We start from the raw sequence: 7,341 nt of genomic DNA, 5'->3' as shown, positions 1-7,341 counted from the left end.
TCGGTTGATTTTCAAGGAGTCTCAAATCTCCTTTAGAAGCTATTATGACATCAACTATGAAAACATGAAAATATTGATTTGTGTATTAAAAAAATTATAATATTTCACAAGTACAACATTTATCTAATGATTATATACAATGTTTTCATTTGATAAATTCATTGTAAAAACATGCCTTCACAAATCTTGTTTAAAATATCTCTTTTTTCAAATGTCAAATGACAAATTAATAATATGTAATAGAAAGAGTTAATAGCAAGAACCCTTTTTATGATTATGATTTTTACACTAATTTTTCTATTAACTAAGACTAAGTCTAACTTTTTACCAACATTATTAAATTTCACACGACATTTTAATATTATAGGTACAATATAAGTATGTTTTGAACTTTATTTACTCTTGATCGAACAACAAATATTGCTTGGAATAACAACTACTCTGACTAAGTATTTTTTCGAACAACAATCAATATTTAAACACTTAATGTAACAACCATAAATTTTACAGTATATAATGTATTAAAGTCACACTATTTATAAATATTTTATTGTTTTATATATATATATATATATATATATATATATATATATACTAAAAACAGTAATAATTATTATTGTTAGAAATAATAGTAGACATAGGACATAAAAACGTTAATACGTTTCTATTGAAAGATTTTTTTTTTCCTGACTAAAATTTCATCATTAATATAATATTTTCTTATATATTTATTGAGAACATGTAACTATGTATGCTATGAGACAAACGAATAACTATTGTATGTTCTTATAATTTATTGTTATTCCAACTTTCACTATAAATTCATGACATTTATTATAGTTATGTTAAATTAATAATTGAGTTTTTTTTTTCATGAAAAACATTTGTAAAATCCTCTTTTATTCTGCCCTAATTTTTAGAGGGCTGTCCCTAATCTAATGGGCCTAAGGGCTGGTCCATAGGGTGTCCAAGGCCCCTAAGGCAGCCAAACCCCTCTCACTTCTGTCATTCTTGCAGAAACAGCTCTCACACTCTACTTTTCCCCCCACAGAGGCTTTGTTAGGGTTTAGCCCCAATCTTGGTCAAGCTAGCTCTAAGCTCAGCTTGTCTTCACGTAAGGTAAACCCCAACCCCTATTGGTTCCTTTCAAAGTTCTTTTTGGTATTTCTCCACTAGAAGTCCATTTTAGTAACGTCGTTCCTGTTCTGTGCTACTGGTTTCAGTTCTTAGATTTGCTCTTAGAGCTGCCGGTCTCGTTGGTTTAAGAGTCGAAGCCCGATATTAGCCCCTTTCTAGGTAAGGGAAGCTAGGGATCTTTGTTAAAGTCTGTTTCTTGCACATTTTGCCTCTATTTTTATGCTTTGTACGTTTGTGGTGCCATTGTGAAATATTAAATGGATGTATGCTGTTGTTTAGAGTGTGTATGGATGGCTGTGCAGGATGAACAGTGGCAAGACCCGACGTTCTCGCCCAAGCGACCAGGCCTCACCTAGGAGAGACTTGCAGAAACAGGCCCAAACTCGCGCTCGAGCTCTTGCTCAGGCGGAGAGCTTTCGTTTGAGCGAGACATCATCTCGCCCAAGCGAGAGAGGCTCGCCTAAGCGAGGACGCGTGGGGGTTTGAGGTATGAGGCGAGGAAGCTCTTTTTGGGTGAGGGATATGCTCGCCCAGGCGAGTAGCGGCTCGCTTAAGCGAGAATTCGCGAGTCTCGCAGGGTTTCCCTGATGACAATCTCGCCTAAGCGAGACCTTGTGGCTTGAGCGAGACTGACACGAGACTTCTTTATATAACTATATCTTTCATGTTTATGGGCCCTTAATTGTATGTTTGGCTTGGTATACTTTATCTTGAGTATGAATTGTATGAATTGAGTGACCTTGTATGAATAAGATGGGATTATGATTCATGAGTTTGAACATGAGGTGAGCATGATGTTTGTATGGGGTGATTCATGGAATTAAAATGATGGGTTTGGTATGGATTTGGCATGAGACATGAGTGAAGGTGGATTAATGATTGTGGCATGGTGTCGGTAGGAATACACTTCTACATTGTGATTTGTGAAGGATGAGTGGAATGGATTCGATATGAAATACAAGTGAGGACGGATTGTAAAGGTTGACATGATATATATATACACCTATGCATGTTAAATATTACTGGTTTGATTATGATTGGTCCATGGTCAGTGCATAATTCCTTGAAATCTCTAGGTGGGATTTCAGGGTCGTGCTTCAGTGGTCGGGACGTAATTCCATGGCCCTTGTTAGTAGGTGTCCATGGTGGTGCCCCATCTATATAACTTGGTAAGGATTCAAGGTAAGGATTGCATCCTGACACTCTAAAGAGTTAGTTAGTCTCACTTAGAGTGGACTGACTCTTGTGGTGAGAGTAGCAGGAGGCCTGAAACTCATTAAGGGTTAACCTTGTGTGTGAGGGAATTTATTTATTGTAACACTTGTAACACATAGCTCGTGGGTGAACAGCTCGGGGGTGAGCTGCTCGGGGGTGAGCATAGGTATCCACCACAAGTGCAAGCATCTACTGAATCCGACCAAGTTATATGTATCCGGATGAGTCGAGTCGAGTCTTAGTGTATTGATTGAAAGATCATAACATGCTTGGATGATATATGTATATTGGATTGTGAAGGCATATTTAATTGCATGATAAAAATCTTTTTGGCTCTAGCTTACCCTTTGTTTGTTTGATTGCTTTATATGTTGTTCTTCTACCTTTGTGATGATCATCAATTTATTGATGGGAGCAGATGCGAGAGGTCCTTGTAACATCCCGTCAGGATATTACGGATTTATAAATAAAATAAAGAAGTAAATTAATATCACAACCTTTAATAATACCTCATTTTTCCCAAAATGCGGGAAAATTTAAATTTTATTAAATAAGTAACAACGTTCATAACCATTAGTGACCAAAACCAAAATCAAATGTTATAATAGCACCCAGCAGGGTTTACAACTGATCTCAAAATGAAAGAAAATAAAACATAAGAATGTCCCGAATCTATCCCTTCTCCACGACTAAGCTTAACCTGAGCCACCTGCATCAACAACATCTGCTTCCGTGTACCGCATACACGATCATCGCCAAACACACGCAGATAGGGTGAGCTTAACAGATAAAACATATATAATTTCATTGATACATATACATATACACACATCACTATGAATAACATAAACATCCTACATTGTTCCATCTTTTAATTCATGCCACCTGACCCCAATCAGATTATTCGTGTTCTACATCTTCTAGTGAATACTTCAAAATGACTTGTTGCCATACCTATCGGCCCAAACCGATAGAGCACGTGCGGGTACCATTGCTACGGATCATACACCGTAACGCTAGGTGGAGTTCCCAAATGCGAACATAATTCACAACGTCCCAAGACTACCAAACTCGTCAGCTAACTACTGAGGAGGGCAATCTATCTGGACCCATCCGTACTGGACCCATTCGTACTAGCCACAACCAGCACACTCACACCGGCAACACTCGCCAATCCGAGCCACAACTCAAGGGTTCCTCATGTTCATCCGCCATCCCGAGCCACAACTCAAGAGATGCTATTCCGAGCCACAACTCAAGAAATACCACGTGTTTAACCCCTATCCCGAGCCACAACTTAGGGGATACGTTCCGAGCCACAACTCAAGGAACACCAGCAATCCCACCTTTAAAGCACCACTAGAAGCCTTGTAGATCACACATATGTAATCAAAATTCCAAGCTGCAACAGTACAAATCACCTGGCGGAGGACACGTGCCGCCAGGCGCTGCCAGCTCCCAGACCGCCTGGCGGGTGTCGCGTACCGCCAGGCGCATAGCGCCTCAAAAATCCTTCTTGCTACAGGTACCGCCTGGCAGGATTACCCCCACCGCCAGGCGCCCACGTACTAGTGACTCATTGTTGGACAGTTTTCGCCTGGTGCCACAGACCCGACTGCCAGGCGCTGTGCTATCAGGTACTCTCTGATTCCCTTCTCTATCGCCTGGCGGAACCGTTCCCTCCCGCCAGGCATTGTACTAGAACAGCTTGACTCTGGTTTAAAATGTCTTAGCACCTCTAACGATCCTTAATTCCCTTTCACTAATCTCTCCATCTCTTACACCACATCCAAGTTTATGATTACGGTCAATATTACCTGTTAGCATCATATTTAATCCACTCCTACCCACACAAAATAGAAATTGTACCTTATAATATACTATTGGTCCTATTGTACATGTGATTAGTCATCTCAGTCAACTATCTTAATCTTTAGTTAGGCTAATGATCAATACCTATCCAACCTCAGTTGCGCTTTATACTTCATTCCTAAATAAAACCTATTTCCCAAATTCACGCCCCACTCATGATTTTCCATTCTTTATCCTTCATAATTTGTTAACCGGCTCAAAATAGATCCAAGAGAAACATTTTCACTGAATTCTATATCATTTCATGACCAAATTATCACCGCTTCCAACCCGAACCTAGCGCACTCCAAACTTTCCCACATGCCTCTGATTGTCTCGCTGTCGCTTGGCGGTACCCTCTAGCCCGCCAGGCGGTACACCAGTCTTGGAAAATTCCAGGTTCTGTCACGTCCGTTAGCAATTTCCCCCGTTCTCTTGCTGCGTTTCCTGCCCAAATTTTCTCTTAGTTCACACTCTCATTCACTCATATACAGCCCAATGTGTAATTCTCCACTCAACCCTTACCATTTTCCCCCTTAAAATTTCAACATCAATTGGTCTAACAGCAAGGTCTCCATTCCTTCCAACCCTAACACTGTTCCATCCATTATACTGATCATTCATACTGTAATTTAACAAAATACCACCTCAATTATCTCTCAACCACTAACCCTCGAATTCCCCTCGATTAGAATTCTCCTAGGAAGCACAAAATCATGAAATCAAGTCAACAAAACTCGCGTCGCCTGACAGAAATTCATCACCGCCAAACAGTTCATTAAAGAAACCCAGAATTTAGTTATCAGCTTGCGTCGCCTGGCAATATAGGGCTTCACCGCTAGGCGCTGCCCCCAGAAACACCACAATTACGTACAATTGGCATGAGCTGCCTGGCGACTATGTATAGCCCGCCAGGCGGTTTCTAGAAAATTTACAGAAATAAGAATTTCACAGACAAAATGAGAATCATGCATTCAAGTTATCATATCTTTCATGTAATTTAATAAAACAACAAAGAAAACGGAGTCCAGCTTCCCTAACCTGGTTTCCTTTGCTAAACTTGGAAATTTCAAGCTCTTCCTTTGATCACCAATGGCCACCCTTGATTCTCCTCAACCCAGCCTCAATAATTCACTCACTACACTCCCCTCACTCTTAATTTTCGGTCTCTGTTTTCTCACTTTTGCCTTTTAAACTAGTGCTTTAAGCTAGTCCAAAGATATAATGGCCATTCATTTCTCATTATGAATTGTGGTTACAGCCACTCTTGGCTGATTCAAGTTAGGGTTTCCTTTACCCCTTCCAATTCCATCCAAAGTTATCATTAGCAAAAGAAAATTAAAGTTTAATTTGGGTTTTCCAAGACTTGAACCCCCAACTATGCAATTGCCATATCAATGTCAAACCATCATACCAATTCATGTTTCATGCTAATAATTATAATCCAATTATCATATTATCTCACAGCATGATTAACATATATTAAAATAATAACAAAAATAACTCAAAATTGACATAAATAAGACTTGAACCCAAGTCCTCTCACACAATCAAAGTACTCTCAACCACTTAAGCTAACACTTTTTCACGTCATACTCATCATAATTTAATGTCATAAATGATTTTCCCACCTGCATTTATTAATTCATTATTTATTTAATTAATTAAATTCCATGGGTCTTATAGTCATCGTGGTCAACAGAGGAGGGATGATTTCGCAGCATAGTCTACCCGGACTGGAGTTCTTTTATTTGGGCTTTCCTTTAGGGCCACAGCCCATGTTTTGTTTTAGCTTTTGGGTGTATCATCAACTACTGTCGTTTACCTTTCTACCTGTTTGGCATCGTGGTGTGCCTTTTATGTTTGAACTTCTTTAGATACTTGTAAGGAGCAGGGTTTAAACACGCGCAACTTCATCACCATCTCGCTTAGGCGAACCTCACTCGCCTGAGCGAGGGTACGTGTCGCTCAAACCCAATCCTCGTCGCCTGAGCGAAAAGCTCGTGTGGCAACAAAGTTTACATCTCTGCTAATCTCGCCTAGGCGAGCCTGGCTCGCCTGAGCGAGAAATGCAGACTCCTACACTGATCATGCACGCAACAACAGCAACCAAAATATCAATTCACACTCCACTTCATACCAAAGCAGCTCGTATCAATTGCAGCAAACATACAAGTATCAATTGCAGCAAACATACAATATAATTTAAATGCAATACCGTCCCCCAACCCTCACATTTTCACAATAGCAGTGTACCTAGTGCAAACATTCATCATGATCATACATTTAGGTAAAAACACCAATAGAACAGTACCCAAATACCAACCCCAAATTCCTCTCAAGCACCCAAATTCTCCTCTTTATAGGCAAAATGACCAAACTGCTAGGTTTTCTTTGTCTCTTCACATTCAAACTACAACTAATAGTTAGCAAATATAAAGCTTATTCTATGCCCATCAAGGTTTGAACCGGTGACCTTCCACTCATAAGAACGAAGCATAACCACTATGCCAAATCACTTTTGGTAATACCCTCCAATAAAAAAGAGTTTACATTATCAATCACATACTCATACATATTATTAAAAATTAATAATAAAATAATAACACATAATTGGCATACATAGGACTCGAACCTAAGTCCTCTCACACAATCAAAGTACTCTCAACCACATGAGCTAGCACTTTTCCACATCACATTAAACAATAAATAATGCCATAAAGGCGCTTTCCATGACTAAGTACCACATACTCTCTGTCCTGCTACCAACACAAAGGTGTCTGACATCTCCTGCCATACAAAGCCTCGTAAGGTGCCATCCCAATGCTGGAATGGTAGCTGTTATTATAAGTGAACTCCACCAGCGGTAGCACATCACTCCATGTCCCGAGGTGATCCAGAACACATGTTCTCAATAAGTCCTCCATAGACTGTATGGTTCTCTCAGATTGGCCATCAGTCTGAGGATGATATGCTGAGCTCATTCTCAACTGAGTGCCCAAAGTGTTCTGCAACGACTGCCAAAACCTCGAGGTAAATCTCGGATCTCTATCTGATATGATACTCGCAGGCACACCATGTAATCTGACTATTTCCTTGACATACAGCTTAGCCAGTTTATCTAGAGACATCTTCTGA

This window comes from Vigna unguiculata, chromosome 3, assembly GCF_004118075.2.
Source record: "Vigna unguiculata cultivar IT97K-499-35 chromosome 3, ASM411807v1, whole genome shotgun sequence".
In the NCBI taxonomy this organism is placed as follows: Eukaryota; Viridiplantae; Streptophyta; class Magnoliopsida; order Fabales; family Fabaceae; genus Vigna; species Vigna unguiculata.
This window is presented reverse-complemented; position numbering follows the sequence as displayed.